The sequence below is a fragment of the Aethina tumida genome, chromosome 2 (assembly GCF_024364675.1).
Source record: "Aethina tumida isolate Nest 87 chromosome 2, icAetTumi1.1, whole genome shotgun sequence".
NCBI classification, from domain to species: Eukaryota; Metazoa; Arthropoda; class Insecta; order Coleoptera; family Nitidulidae; genus Aethina; species Aethina tumida.
In genome coordinates, this window is record NC_065436.1 from 6569818 (window position 1) to 6587606 (window position 17789).

Below are 17789 nucleotides of genomic sequence, written 5' to 3' on the forward strand. Positions count from 1 at the left end.
AACTAGCTGGGTTATATATCAGATTAACTTGTATAACAATTTTCGATAAATCAGATTGGAAAACTGGGAACTGTCATCAACTCCGATGGATTTACGAGTGACAGGATAATTTGAAAAGTAAAACAGAAAACGAAACACAAAACCGGCCAATTCGCAACTTTTAGAAAACATTACGTTCTCAATTTATTTACTGTCGAATGCAATTTTATACTATAAAATTTACAATAATATAGGATTAAGTCACTTATTTAAATATATCGATGCATTTATAATATTTTAGTTTAATTTATAACTTATACATTTTTACTTATATCCATAATATTTAATAACAATATCAATGAATAATTTTATGATAAATTAATGAAGAACATACAATTTTGAAAACAATTGTAAAAAAAATTATACCACATATGGTGGTTTTTACAAAAAAAATTTTCTTAATTCATCTTTGACCTGTTTGTTTGAGTCTGATGTGGCAAATTATATATAAAATTGAAAATTAAAACAATAACAATATTCAAACAATTTAAATGATTAGCCCTTTGGTCATGTAAATTTAGTCCGCAAGATAGATTTTGCAAATCATAAAAAACTTTTTAAAACAAATATCTTCACTAACTTTTGAAAATAAAAGACATCGTCAGCAAAGATAAATTATTCATAACTGTACCCGTTAGCCAATCAAATTTTTTAAAGTATTTAAGAATTGAACAGCTTATTTCTTTAATAACCAACATTTTGTCATAGTAATTTAAACTGGAAATACACATTTATTAAAAAAAATCCACCACTTAATGAATTTATTCAGTGTTTGTTATTAAAAATTTTAATATTGCTACAAAAGGTCAATAGTTACACAACAGAAAATATGTTTAGTCTCTCTTTTACTTTTGATTTGTTTGTTGTGTTTATAATACCAATCAGAGGAACATTTTACAACCACACTCTGTAGTGTAAACTGACATAAAATATATAAATTTATTATTTTGTTTAACTCTTTGAAAATAAAAATATATATGGAATTTTTTTGTACAAAAAATTATTTGTACATTTGAATATATAGTTTGATGTACGTTCTTTAATGAGGTGATTACTGCTTTGTGCGTGAAATTTAATAGTCATTTGAATGTAAATTATTAGAATATTTATATTATAATAATTAAAATTTGCCACATTCATTTAAATTCTACAGTGAGGTCGTGAAAAATCCTTTATGGTAATATATTAATTGAACAACAGGACATCATCCTTAAATATAAAATATTTTCAATCTAATTATATTTTGCTATAAAGGTGATATGTGGGCCTATACTATATTATATATATATATATATATATATATATATATATATATATATATATATATATATATATATATATATATATATATATATATATATATATTTCAAAAAAATATTAATTATACAGTGTTTATTATTAAACATTTTGATATTCCTATAAAAAAATAGATATGTTATTACAGATCAATAATGGCACAACAGAAAAAATAAAAAATAATAAATTGATATAATTCATATCAATTTATTATTTTGTCTAACATATTACTAAAATAAAAATATTTTTGGCATTTTTCCTGTACAAAAAATATTTGTACATTTGGATATATAGTTTTATATGTATTTGTAAATTTGTTAATTAGATGATTTTGTTCTTTGATGAGGTTTATAGGTCTTTACTGCTTTGTGCTTGAATTTGAATAGTTATTTGAATAAGCATTTGAATATTAATTATTAAAATATTTATATCGTAATAATTAAAATTATCATTAATTTAAAATATAATGAGGTCGTAAATTGACCTTCTTCGTACATATGAATAGGACAATTTAATATTTTGTTTAAAATATTACTAAAACTTTTCAAAAATAAAAATATTTAATGTTTTATTGTTAATAGTATTTCAAGGTGACATTCGTTCTTTGATGAGGTCTATAGGTCTTTACTGCTTTGTGCATAAATTTGAATATTAATTATTAGAATATTTATATTATGTCCAATATATATATATATATATATATATATATATATATATATATATATATATTGGCATTTTTCCTGTACAAAAAATATTTGTACATTTGGATATATATGTTGATACGTATTGTAAATTTCATTTACGTGATGTGCGTTCTTTGATGAGGTCTGTAGGTCTTTACTGCTTTGTGCATCACTTTGAATATTAATTATTAAAATTATTATATTATAATAATTAAAATTTGTCACTGATTTAAAGTATAAAGTGAGGTCGTAAAAAGTTCTTCTTGGTGACATATGAATACCATCAACATCAACCTTTAATATAAAATATTTTGAATGTTTTGTAAAAAGTTAATATGTGGGCCATATCTCTACATTATTTTTTTATTATTATTTATTTAATACTTTCATATTAATATTGTACATACTTTCAAAAAAAATATTGCCTTTGAAATATTTATGTCATTTTTCATGTACAAAAAATTATTTGTACAAAATATTCAGTGATTATTTATAAAAAATTGATATTCCTAGTTCCTAGTAGATCAATATTTACACAATACTTTTCACAGCCTCACCGTATAATGTAAAGCAGTCATGAGAGATATTAATTTAATTTGGTTAAAATTTTAGTAAATTACTTCGAAAATAAAAATATTTATGGCATGTACAAAGAATTATTCGTACATTTGGATATATATTTTTATTAAAATACTGTATAAATATATACTACAGATATAAACAAAATAAAAGCAATAAATTACAACAATACTACCTGACATTAAATATTTGCATACTTGAATAAAATAATAAATGGATATTCAAATATTTTAATTTCAAAAATTTTGTCTTTGAGTACTTCGTTAAAGTTTAAAGATTAAATATAAATGTTAAATGCATATGTCAAACTTAAATATTAATACGAAAGTACTATGTTCATTTTTGCTGATGGATATACTGTACACATATTTAAAAGATTAATTTGTAATGTACGGTTTAATGCTGAGTTTTGAAATTCAATAATTAATTAAATATAATAAATTCATTATTATTATATTGTTTCATTAGCGTAGCAATATTATTTTGTATTCTGCATAATGGGTATATTTGTATTCATAAAATTATATAATTAGAAGTGTACTTACGTTTATTATTTCACGTGCAGCCGAAGAACATAAATTGCCCTTTAATGTTTATAATAGTTTATATACCTGTCATCATTAAATATAACGATCAATTATAAATTTCATATATACGTAAAAACTCAGGTAATTAATGTTGTATATCACATTTTTATAGAAATGTTGTGGTACCAATAATTATTATACGGCCGTACCAAGAATAGACAAATTAAATTTTTATTTTTTATTTGTATTGTAAAAGGGTATCACATTTTAGGTTCCTATTAATTTAATTCATAATTAACACATGTGTCAGTAACAGAGGTGCTTCAGCCTCAATAATCCTCTAATCCTAATATTGAACCATATCTTGTTTTTCTTTGCCTCCCATTGGAATGTGTGGAATTCAATTATGCCTGATCTTGGTATTTTCGGAAATTTTTAAGAGCAACTTTAAGAATCCGACTGTGCCTATTCAAAGCCACTCTGTCTATCTCCTGTCTACTCTTAGAATACCTTCTTCTCAGCCTCCTCTTCTCAGTAATTAACTGTCTTATATAGAGCAGTGTCTGCATTTCATAATTTGTGTTCGTAACAATTTCAGGAATTGGGCTATTTGCCTGGTTCTTAGATGTCAAACAAAGTGCCTTTAACGTGTTTTTAGATAAGTCTCTATAATCCATGACAGTTAACGTAGCTATAAACAATTGATAAATAAAATAGACTATAAGAATGACATTGGCGGTGAAAATTAAATTAGGTTTTCTAAAAGGAGTGATTTAAAATGTTTTTATCACTGATAATTGCACATTTTCGTTTCTTTAGTCTTGAAGCCTGTCTGTAAAAGCTGTAATAATTGTCAAGAAATATGAAAAAAATTAATATCCAATAATTTTTATAAGTTATTAAACAATTGTTTTAATATTTCAATTATAGGCTCACGACAGAAGTTGCTGTAGTTTTTTAATTTTTACATTGTATATCTTATCCTCCAATTGAATCCATAATGGATACACCTGTTGGTTTTGTGGGAATCTAGGTGCACGGTTAACGTAAATATTTTGCATCCTGCAACACAGCAGGAGAACATGTCCTCATAAAATAGTAACCAACCTGTAATGCGCATTATCATTAATATTCCAAGGAACTTCGAAAATCTTACCTCCATTTCAAGTTTTAATATAAATTTACTGCGAGTTTTCGATTTACGAATATTTTGTGGATTCAGCGTGTTGTTCTTTAATCCGTTTTCAACTTTCATTTTAATTTTGCCAATATTGCTTCAAACATAAGTTTTTGAGCCTGTTCCCCCAAAAAACAAAGCCATTTTATATATTTGTGTGTGAATATTATCATCAGTATTTATACAACTCTATTTCTGTATTTATGAGTTTTAAATTTAGTTTATAATTAAATGTTTTATCACAAGTCGACCGAAAACTAAATGCACTTCACTACCAATTACATATTTCAATATTGATATGCGTGTACTCTTTTGATTATTGTTGCGTATATTATTATTGATAATATACGAAACAATATTATTGCGTTTAATAAAATATTTTAGTTATTAAACCAAATTATTTTCAAATATGTCGGTAAAGAAATATTTCGACATCTTCGATGAAGATAAATTGGGATATATATATATATATATATATATATATATATATATATATACAAATATTTTTCCTACTCTTCAGTTTAATTGCTTCTAATAAAATATTTAAAAAAAATACATTACTTATTATTAAAACATTATCACATTTATTTATCTTCGAAGATTACAAAATTAGGACAAATGGTAATTATTCAATAAATTCACATGATGTTGAAATTATGAAATTTATATATTTAACGTGAATATGTCACGAGAAGAACATAAGTTTTCATACTCTCCTCCTCCATACTGATGTTACATATAATATTATTAATAATATACGAAGCAATATTATAGCATTTAATAAAATATTTTGGCAAAAATACTAACATATATTACATATTATTAAAAGTTACGTTAATTTTCATTTTCGAATTCCGTTTGGCCCTGATACGACCATTGACAATGATTGACTTTTAATTAGTTCTAAAATGAAATTCCAAATATGCTGAAATTAATTTCTGCAAAATTATTAAATAAATGTTTTAGTTTTATTTCTAAAGTTTAAGTTAATTTAAATTGAAAATAATTGTTATTTATTTCTTTGCTTAAAATTTAAAGTAATTGTACCCAATTATTATATATTTTTTTAGATATTTTAGAATTTTTAATAAAATATTTACAAGATTATTAATGAATTTTATACTTTTTTATATATAATAAAATAAATAATATTAATTATATAATTTATTGTATTTTATGTAATTTATTTATTTTATTTATTTTATTTATTTTATTTATTTTATTTATTTTATTTATTTTATTTATTTTATTTATTTTATTTTATTTATTTTATTTATTTTATTTACTTTATTTATTTTATTTATTTTATTTATTTTATTTATTTTATTTATTTTATTTATTTTATTTATTTTATTTATTTTATTTATTTTATTTATTTTATTTATTTTATTTATTTTATTTATTTTATTTATTTTATTTATTTTATTTATTTTATTTATTTTATTTATTTTATTTATTTTATTTATTTTATTTATTTTATTTATTTTATTTATTTTATTTATCTATTTTATTTTTTATTTATTTTGTTTATTTTGTTTGTTTTGTTTATTTTATTTGTTTAGTTTGTTTTATTTTATTTATTTTATTTTAAATATGTTATTTAAATTAAAAATTAAAAAAAGGTGTTGACATTATGAAATTTATTTATGTTTGCTTATATAACGTGAAAATGTCATCTACATGGCACGAAAGGAACAAATACTTTTCGTACTGTTCCAATTATTGTTGATATAATATTATTAATAATATACGAAACAATATTATTTTATTTAATAAAATGTTTTGAAAAAAAAAATACTATATTACTTATTAATCAAAAGCTTTTCAAATATTTCAGAAATGTTGGCAAAGTAATTCGTTATCTTCGAAAAAATGGTGCTGTTTAATTGTCCAACAAAATACAGAAAATGTTAAAATGTATTTTTACTAATGTACGAAGCATTCATTATTATTGCGTTTAATAAAATATGTTGAAAACATTTTCAGATATTTCTGATAAATCAATAAAGTAATATTTCGTTACCTTCCAAGAAGACAAAATTAAAACAAATGGTATTGTTTAACAACAAATTAAAAAAATACAGAACATGTTGAAAATGTTTGATTTATTTATGTTTGTATATATAACGTGAATAAGTCACCTAGACGCCAGGAGGAGAAGAATATTTTTGAAATATCTGCCAGTACAATTTTGCTCACGTGTTCGTAAAAGTTAAGTCGTAACATCAATATCTGTCTCATTATTATGGATCAGGGTTTTTGTATACTGAAACTTTATCCTGTTGGATAGGTAGATCTATTTTATTACATATTTGTGAGTTGTATTAATTTCCATATTGATAGATTTAAGATGGAATTTTTTACATATATATGTGCTGTAAAGTAAAACATATTTTTTCTTTAAAACCTTCAAAGCTTTATTAATATAGAAAATATTCTCATGTCTTTAATTAAGAATGTCTTTTTTGTGTAAACATGTATGATTATCCCCACTCTTATAATTTAAATTAAAAATCAAATTTGAAGACCACATCAAATTAAAGGCTTTGGAACTCAAGAAATGTAACTGAAAAAATAGCAAATATTTCTGTGAGTAAAAAATTGCCCTATGTATTAATGAGAGTATCAGATACAAAATATATTTAAATCAACTAAATACTTAACTAATTTGTAGTGTCTAATGTAAAATTAATGTTAAAATTTGTTTTATTTTTGAACTGAAAGATTCAAAGAAGTTTAAATCAAATTGTGGAAAAATATATATTCCTCAAAAAAAATAAAGTTAAAATAAATAAATGTTTTAGCTTTATTTCTAAAGTTAAATTTAACTTATTACTCGTACTAAAAATAATTATTACTTGTTGTTTGTTAAATTTATAATAATTTTATCTAATTATTATTATATTTTTTACAATACAATAATTGTTAATAAATTATTTTTAAGAATATTAATCTATTTTATACTTTTTCATTTATTTATTTTATTTTATTTATTTAATTTATTTAATTTATTTAATTTATTTAATTTATTTAATTTATTTAATTTATTTAATTTATTTAATTTATTTAATTTATTTAATTTATTTAATTTATTTAATTTATTTAATTTATTTAATTTATTTAATTTATTTAATTTATTTAATTTATTTAATTTATTTAATTTATTTATTTTATTTAATTTATTTAATTTATTTAATTTATTTAATTTATTTAATTTATTTAATTTATTTAATTTATTTAATTTATTTAATTTATTTAATTTATTTAATTTATTTAATTTATTTAATTTATTTAATTTATTTAATTTATTTAATTTATTTAATTTATTTAATTTATTTAATTTATTTTATTTATTTTATTTATTTAATTTATTTTATTTATAATTTATATTATTTCATATATTTTATTTAATTTATTTCATTTATTTAGTTTACTTAATTTTTTTATTATTTGAATTAATTTTTTTATTTATACTGAAGAAATTGTGAACAATCCTCAAGGTAATAGAAGAATCTGTAGGGAGTTTGAAGTACCTTTTAGAACTTAAGATTTCCTTTGATGTTATTTGAATTGATACAGATTTGATGGGGAAGGTGGGGTACGATGGTACCTCGTCTCCAATGACTTTATGCGATACCTTTCTCTGTTTGTCATTAAAAGAAATCCCTTGATTGGCAAGAACAGTTGTAAAGGGATCCATAGAAAAAATTATAAATCTGAATAGCTATTTTTTTACTTTTTTAGTACATTTCTATTAACTAATATTAATTTATATTAATTATATTAACTAGTAGAGTATACATATAATAAGTTTACTTCCTGATTTTTATAAAGATAGTGATCTACGTAAAATAGTCGTTTTTGATTTTTTATCACATCAATACTGTTTACCACAACGCAAAGCATATTTGGGATCTAAGTTGCGGTCGTTGTAGGAACTTCAGAACACTTACGTCAAAATTCGCCAAACTGGGAACATATTTAGATAAACAATCCTCGGGATAATCTAACTGGAATGAGAATCTGCGAAGCAGGCGGGGTTTAACAAGGGAGACTTTGAAAATAGTTGGATGGAAGTCCTGTTGAATCCTTCGGTGCACGTAAGTTGATAATACTTTCTGAGACAAAAGACCTAACCCGTTTAGATTTACCTTCACATTGGGGCGAAATAAAATTATAATTTAATGTTCTTTAAACTTGGCAAGCCGGAATTTCTGTCTGGATAATTATGTGAAATAATTTTCTTATCTAACTTGTATTAATTCGATAGGAAATATGATTTTCCTGGTTGGTTAAATTTCAGGACGAACTGCTCATTTTGTGACAACCGTTCTGCCATAAGGCAAATTACCTAGTTTTATTTTAAAATTAACGAAAAAAGTTTTTATTAAAGTCAAATATTGAAACCATAAATTTATTGTAGTGAATTAATTTAATTGTCGTGAAATTTGTTTCATAAATTACACAAATTCAGGCTCTGTTTATTCCAACCTAACAAACCCACCAACGAACAACAAACTGCCTTTCAGTCTTATTCATCCTGTGATCACTGTTTGATCATAATTTTCCCGTTCCATAATCGTCGGGGATTTAAAAACTGGTCCTTAGTGTAAACGTTTCCTTTCCCAATGGTCCGTTGAATTCGTGTGAATAGTCCCGTAATAGTAACGAGCTGAGTAATCTCATTGTCAGGATTGTGAGGAGATCCGTCTGATATGCTCAAACGGGCCAATCAAACTGGAATAATAACTCAATAGTGCGTGAATTTAAGCAGCGTAATAATTACAGTTGGAGGAAAGGCTCGAAAGATAACAATAACGTTGCTATTATTATTTTGAAATAATACTTCTTAATAATTCCAGAATCTAAGCAATTATCAGCATCACCATTATATTTTATTTATTTATTTTATTTATTTTATTTATTTTATTTATTTTATTTATTTTATTTATTTTATTTATTTTATTTATTTTATTTATTTTATTTATTTTATTTATTTTATTTATTTTATTTATTTTATTTATTTTATTTATTTTATTTATTTTATTTATTTTATTTATTATTTTATTTATTTTATTTATTTTATTTATTTTATTTATTTTATTTATTTTATTTATTTTATTTATTTTATTTATTTTATTTATTTTATTTATTTTATTTATTTTATTTATTTTATTTATTTTATTTATTTTATTTATTTTATTTATTTTATTTATTTTATTTATTTTATTTATTTTATTTATTTTATTTATTTTATTTATTTTATTTATTTTATTTATTTTATTTATTATTTTATTTATTTTATTTATTTTATTTATTTCATTAATTTAATTTACTTTGTTTATATTATTTGAAATGATTGGCCATTATTTAATTTCAGGTAAAATAAAATATTGAATATCCTGAATTTAACTTCTGCAAAATTATTGTTACTTTTTTATTATTTATTTGATTTATTTTGTTTATTTTATTTATTTTATTCATTTTATTTATTTTATTTATTTTATTTATTTTATTTATTTTATTTATTTTATTTATTTTATTTATTTTATTTATTTTATTTATTTTATTTATTTTATTTATTTTATTTATTTTATTTATTTTATTTATTTTATTTATTTTATTTATTTTATTTATTTTATTTATTTTATTTATTTTATTTATTTTATTTATTTATTTTATTTATTTTATTTATTTTATTTATTTTATTTTATTTTTAATTATCAGCCTCATTTGTTTTCAAATTATTTTTTCTAATAGATGAAGATTTTCTAATATGTATAGAAGATGAAACATTTTTTTATTTATAAATCATGTCTAAAACAATATGCCATATTAAGTTGGGGAAAAACAAATCCATTATTTTAACGTGAACGTCAAGATTTTATTCGTGGCCGTGGTCCATATTGCCGAAAAACTCAATTTTCACAATCTTCTATTGATACCAATTTCTTATCACTAAGTAAGTTTAACAATGCAAGAGAAAGTTGATAATGATAAAAAGCTCCTGGACTCACAATTGAATAAACCAAACAAAAAACGGTAAAAGTATATTTTGAGTGTCAAATGTTGATAATGAACATGACTCTGAAATTGTTTCACAGATATTTTACAAAATATCAGTTATCTTCTGAAAAAATTTTCTCCAACCTAACATGTCACACTCTACATCATTCGACCATTTTTTCAAAATCGATACATTACAAAAAAAATCAGATAATGCCTTAATCTGGTTCATTGTTATCTGAACAATGTTGTCCAATGTCACCATTTAATTATAAACTTTTAATGTAGCCTAGCCAATTTCACAGTAGTTGCAGGAGGAAACACCTCTGCAACAATTGTAAGTGGACCACCCTATATGTAGATTAATTGCAGCAATTATAATTTCTATGAAGGTAAATTTAGCAGACTAGGTTACTGAAATATATCAGCATTATATACGTGATAAATTTCCCTGTTGCTGAGTCAAATAGATTAAAACATTGTCAAATAAAACGGTCGGACTATACGTCACCGAGACCTGACACTTTGGAAGTGATAATTCGACGCGATGCAATTCCAACAATTCCCATTACGGATTCAGCTACGCTACTGACCGGAATTCGCTAATAGACCTCAACTTTATATTTTGCATCGCCATCGCTCATGTCCACCTATTTTCCAGGTCACGTCACGAACAAATTCTCATTAAATTGTAAACTTAATGGAGACTGGAATACTATTTTCAATATCCTTAAACTATTCTGAAACTGGAATGAAGATCTGGTTCGCAACCCAAACTGGAGTACTTAGTTGGGTATTATTTATTTATTTATGCTGTTTCTTGATTAAGAACGACAATTCAACGCTTAACTCATTTAAATTTTGTCTTATCTTTCTCTAACTGTGACCATTACTTATAAAATATTGTTTCTAGATTTTGAGGGAGAAATTTTTTATACTTTAGCTCAAAAATATTAAATATTTAATAGTGAAAATTCAATAAATTTTTATATCATAAGTTATTATTTTTTAGTATGGGAAATCGGATTTCACTATTAATTTAAATAAATTTCTATAATATATTTTAACATTTTTGTATTAAATAAAAATATATTTTTTGAAAGATTTTTCATGTTCTTTCTAACTATTCCATTTATTTTTCCCTACATTGTATTTAAATCATATATTTTATTTAAAAATGGTTTATTCAAGTGTTATAATTTGTGAAAATCTGCTATATAAGTTAAAAAATCAGCTTCAAGTATCAGAAATGTCGTTCTGAAATAAATGAAGATATGAAGCAATATCTTGGGCAAAGCGTCCAACTAAGATGAATGAATAAAAAAAATGTTAAATCTAACGAATATCACACAAATTAAGTGAAAATAAAATGAATCATTTGACAGTTACCCAAATCCTTCCTTGGATACAACGTAAGTGAACTTTTCATTGATCACATTGTTATATTCGATGAAAAATAAGTTCAATAAAATAATTCAAGTCAGTTTAGATAATGGGTTGAAGCTGGTGAACCTGCAAGAGATAAAAATAGCTCTTAACCCAAAAAAAAATCTTTCCTTGCATACAACGTAAGTGAGCTTTTCATTGATCATATTGGATGAAAAATAAGTTGAATAGGATAATTCAAGGCAATTTAGATACTGGGTTGAATCTGGTAAATCTGCAAGAGATAAAAGAAAAGGTCTTAACCCAAAAAAGAATTTGATGATGGTATGATGTTGTAAGCCTCAAACTTTAAATATTAATTATATAGCAAAAAGCTGGGTATGGGTTTAGTCAAAAATTATTCAATGATTTAATTCTGAAGACGACATCAAAAATGAGGTTTATTTTTCCTTCATTTCTAAGAATCCAAAATCTTTAATGAAAATAAATGTAATAAATAACTATTTTTACAATTATCAAAAACTTTTAGAAGTTGTTAAACTGTTCAAAAAAGAGGTATAATACTGACAATTCTTTTAAGGAAGACTACTAATATGGTACTATGATTTCTCATAGTCTAAAGATCGGTGCTCTGGTGTAGAAGAGGTCCTATTGAGGGACTGGAAAAAATTGTATAAAGACATCGAAAAATGTTCTCCTCTTTGAAGTCGTTTGTAGGGGTCATCTTTTTAAAGTGATTTCAAATATTCATAAGAAAAAGACAATTTTAGGTGAAATTTTAAATAGAAATACAAAAAAACTGAATTATTTAATTTAAAATTAATATAAAAATATAATATTTAATTTAATTAAAAAAAGTGTAAGAAATTCAAATTAATAATTTAAAAATAGTACAATATTTAATTTGAAATGAAAAAAACAATAGAATATTTAATTTATATTAAATAAAATATTTATATATATATATATATATATATATATATATATATATATATATATATATATAATATTTGAACATTTAATTAAAAAATAATAATAAAACATTTTATTTAAAATTGAAAAGTAATTAAATATTTAGTGTATATTAAAAATAAAATATTCATCTTCAAATTCAAAAAATAATTAAAATATTAAGTTATATTCAGTTTGCCATTTTTTCTTTAGTCTCATATGGAGAAATTATATTTTTTGCACGAAATTGAATTCTCTATATAAAAGTTATCTTATAATTTTTTCATAACTTTTACCGTTTAGAAGATATCGGAGGTTAAAGTTTAAAGAATTTAACAAATATTTCTGTTTTATTTCTATATATTAATCTTTAATGAAAATAAATTTAGTATATAAATATTTTTTACAATCATTCAAACTTTTAGAAGCTATTAAAACCATTGAAACTTTTATGACAGTTTTATTTAATTAAATTTAATTAATTATTGAACCAAAACACACTAATATTATCTTCGTGAAACAATAATGTAAAAAGGTCTCCCAAATAAATTTTAATAATAAAATATTCTTATTCTTTTCAAACTTTCACTGAAATAAAAAAGAAATAATAACGTTTTTGTTCCCACTTATCTTTGCAATTAATATTTCCTGACATTTAATGATTCCTCGGGATACAATTTAGCTTACCCCTTTTCCTCTTCAAGTGCATTTCCCTGAGCTATAAAAAAGAACAGGAAAAGCAAAGACGTAGAAATTAATTTGAATTTTTAAATCGATTAAAGCAAAAGAGAAATTCACCGATAAAAGACAGCTATTAAAACTACTCCTGCAGATTAAATCTTAATAGTATTAATTAAAATATAATATTATAGATGTGACCAATTTTATTAATTCAGTAATATTTATTTACGTTGTACACAAATTTTCAGCACACTGAAAAAATTGAAATTAACTTGTTCATTTCACAAATTTAAGTGAATTTTGAATCAACTTAAATCGTTCATTAGATTCTTTTAGTATACAGGTTAAGAGTAAGGCAGTTGAATAAATTTTTCTAAATTAAAATTGATCTTCAAAATAACATATAGAATATATAGAATATTGTAGTATGATTCTTCCACTCTTAATAGTGAAATATATTATATATTTATCATCCTATATATTATTATTATTAGCTCAGATTTAGTACCCACATTTATCGTAAGCAAAAAAGTAATAAAATATCAAGATTCCTAAACTATATGTTAAAACTACGATTTTGGCTTTGTTTCAATTGAATTCATTTTACTTCATTTATGGCTTTGCCAAAACCTATTTCTCTATGGATCTGCAAAAATCATTTTAAATGGGGAATTGACAATTTTAAAGCCAAATCGACCACATTCAGAAGACGAATGGTTCCAATTCGTTTAAATTTGGACTGTGAAAAATAGATTCGAAGATTTTATAGTTATTTAATAAAAAAGGTAAGAAAATTGCTTATTATTAATATTAATATTATTTTTTATATATTCAGTTTTATTTAAAATCAATCCAAAACTTCATTGTTCCCTTTATGTATCAATAATATATTAAATATTGAGAAGAAAAAGTGATTTCATTGGTCAGGTTTCAAAAATTAATATTATACATCTTTGCCTTGAATATGCGTGCTAAAACAATAGCTGAAACTTCAGTAAATTGCCACGATTTACCTAAACAATTGGAAATATTATATTCCCAACAATGTGATAATTTATGAAATATTAAGTATGTAGTTGCTGTGGCTTATTTTAAAACTTAAACCTCGTCATTTTTATTTCCCGTCTCATTCATTATAATTGATGATCTGTTTCCGTAGAACGTTTCTATTTCATTGCTCGAGCGGCTGCCTCTGTATTTATTTAAACCTGCCATTCAAGCACAGCAGGGCGAGCTTAATAATGTTCATTCATTAATGCTACTCACTTAACGATCGTTTCACAAATATTTCCTTTCCCAATGTATTTCCCGGGAGTTTAATTTCTTTAATATAAAGACCTTCCTCAACTAAATTTTGAAATATAGGTCGTCGTCTACAAACTGAAGGATTTAAAATGGATGAAACTACCTTTTTTAACCCTCTTTTTAGACTTGTCAAGTCTTTATAAAAGGGAAACACTTGACATCCTTTAAATTTTTTAAACTAGCTGCTGAAATTGAATAATACATTACATTTCTATTATTTTTAACGTTTTACGTTAGTATAAAATAATATTTAATTAATAAAATTATTTAATTTTTTTATTGTTAAGATTCGTAAAGGATTTTTATATTAGCTAAGCGGGCATAAGGGGTACTACAGGATAAAAATATCCTTGAAAATACAAATATGCGACAAATATGTCTGACCACTTAATATTATTCAGAAAACTTTAAGGAATTTTTAAGGAATGTTTACAAAATTTTAATTCAAGCAAACAGGTTCATTTCAGTTCTTTCAATGTGCTGAAATTTATTGACCTACTTTTTTTCTATAATCATTAATGAATTGTTTATTTTTGTTGATAACTAACGAAAGAAATAAAACAGAATATATAAAAAATAATATTAATTTTAATAATAAACAATTTTCTTACCTTTTTAAAATAAAATAAATAACTATAAAATCTTCGAATATATTTTTTAAAGTCCAAATTTAAAAGAATTGGAACCATTCGTCTTCTGAATGTGGATTTGGTTTTAAAATTGTTAATTCCCCATTTACAATGATTTTAGCACATCCATAGAGAAATAGGTTTTGGCAAAACCATAAATGAAGTAAAATGAATTCAACTGAAACAAAGCCAAAATCGTAGTTTTAACATATAGTTTACGAATCTTGATATTTTATTTCTTTTTTGCTTAAGAAAAATGTGGGTACTAAATCTGAGCTAATAATAATATATAGGATGATAAATATATTTAAAAAATACATTTCACGATTAAAAATGGAAGAATCATACTATATACAATATTCTGTATATTCTATATATTATTAGATCAATTTCAATTAAGAAAAATTTATTCAACTGTCTTACTCTTAATCTGTATGCTAAAAGAATCTAATGAACGATTTAAGTTCATTCAAAATTCACCTAAATTTGTGAAATGAACAAGTTTATTTCAATTTTTTCAATGTGCTGATAATTTGTGTACAACGTAAGAAAATATGACTGAATTAATAAAATTGGTTACAACCATAATATTATATTTTAATTAATACTATTATGTTTTAATCTGCAGGAGTAGTTTTAATAGTTGTTTTTCATCGGTGTATTTCTCTTTTACTTTAATCGATCTGAAAATTCAAATTAATTTCTACGCCTTCGCTTTTCCTGGTCTTTTTACAACACGGTGAAATGCACTTGAAGATGAAAAGGGGTAAGCTAAATTGTGTCCCTAGGAATCATTAAATGTCAGGAAATATTAATTGCAAAGAAAAGTGTCAAAAAAACGTTATTATTTTTTTTTATTTCAGTGTTTTGCTTTTGTGAACTTTTATCCAAATAAAAAAGAAAATAATAAGAATATTTTATTATTAAAATTTATTTAGGGAACATTTTAATAATTACATAGTTGTTTTACTAAGATAACATCAGAGTGTTTTGGTTTAATAAATTTTAACCTATTGAAATCTTGAATGAAATATGAATACATATAATAATAATGACCTCACAGAGAAACTTCTCTAAAAATTAATATTTCTCTGTCATTTTCAGTATCAACTTATAAATATATTTAAGAAAGAAGAAAATTTCAACTAAATTTTCATCAAAGAAATTAAATAAAATTTCCTTTTCCAATTGAGGTCTATGGAAGTTTGGCAAATTTCTTTCTAATAATTTAGGCTTCATCAAAATGCTGATTACCAAACCCAATATACATAACAATTAGTTTTTCAATTTGAAAGTAAATGCCGATTTTCATAAATTAACATATTGAAATTAATTAGTTGGTACGGTCGAGTGGCCACGAATTGATAGAGCCATTGTTTAACCTCAAAAACCTATTACTGAATATCGCGGTGAGGCAGTATCGGACCATCATTGTCTCTCACAGTACAAGTGGCAAAACTGATAGAGAACGCCTCTGTCATTATGCGCCGTGTCAAATTAAACTAACAATGTGTTATCGGCCTACACATGACTAACTATAAATTGATGATATTTCAATAGAGTATGTGCGAAACCGCAACGATACACGATAAACATTCTCCTCTTGTCAAGAGGAATATAATGAACAAACTCCCTTTATTGAGTATATATTAAAACCTACAAAGTCTATAGCTTTTCTTCCCCAATTTAGAGAGACTTTTTCTTTAATAATAATTTTAAATACTACCAATAATTAGGATCTTTATGTTATTGTGGCTAATATGTATTTGATTTGTTGCGCATTCGCCATTTTTAGCAACAGTTATAAAAATGGTGGATGCGCAACAAGAAACGTAATTAAAATATTCAAATGAATTAGGATAAGATTTTTGAAAACATAAAATTAATTGCCTTTTGGATGTATTTGTAATTATACGATTTGTTTGCACATTCACGATGTTTAAACATTTATTAAACATCAAAATCATATTTTTTATAGTATTTTAATGGTTACTTTACTGATTAATTAAAAAATTTAAATAGTACCTGTTAAAAATGGATCTAACAGTGGATAATAAAATAAATTACTTTTTATATAATCAACTTATTCTTAGAATTTGTTTAACAGTAATTAATTATTGGATTGGTGCGCATTCGCCATTTTTTAACAACAGTTGTAAAAATGGTGGATGCAAAACAAAAAACTTAAATAAAATATTCGAATGAATTAGGATAAGATATTTGAAAACATAAAATTAATTGCCTTTTGGATGTAGTTATAATTATACAATTTGTTTGCACATTCACGATGTTTAAATATTTATTAAACATTAAAATCATAATTTTTATAGTATTTTAAATGTTACTTTACTGTTTAATTAAAAAAAATTAAATAGTACCTGATAAAAATGGATCTAACAGTGGATAATCAACTTATTCTCAGAATTTGTTTAATAGTAATTAATTATTGGATTAATTGCGCATTCGCCATTTTAAGAATAAGTTTATTATATTAAAAGTAATTTATTTTATACAAACAGACGAATGTGAC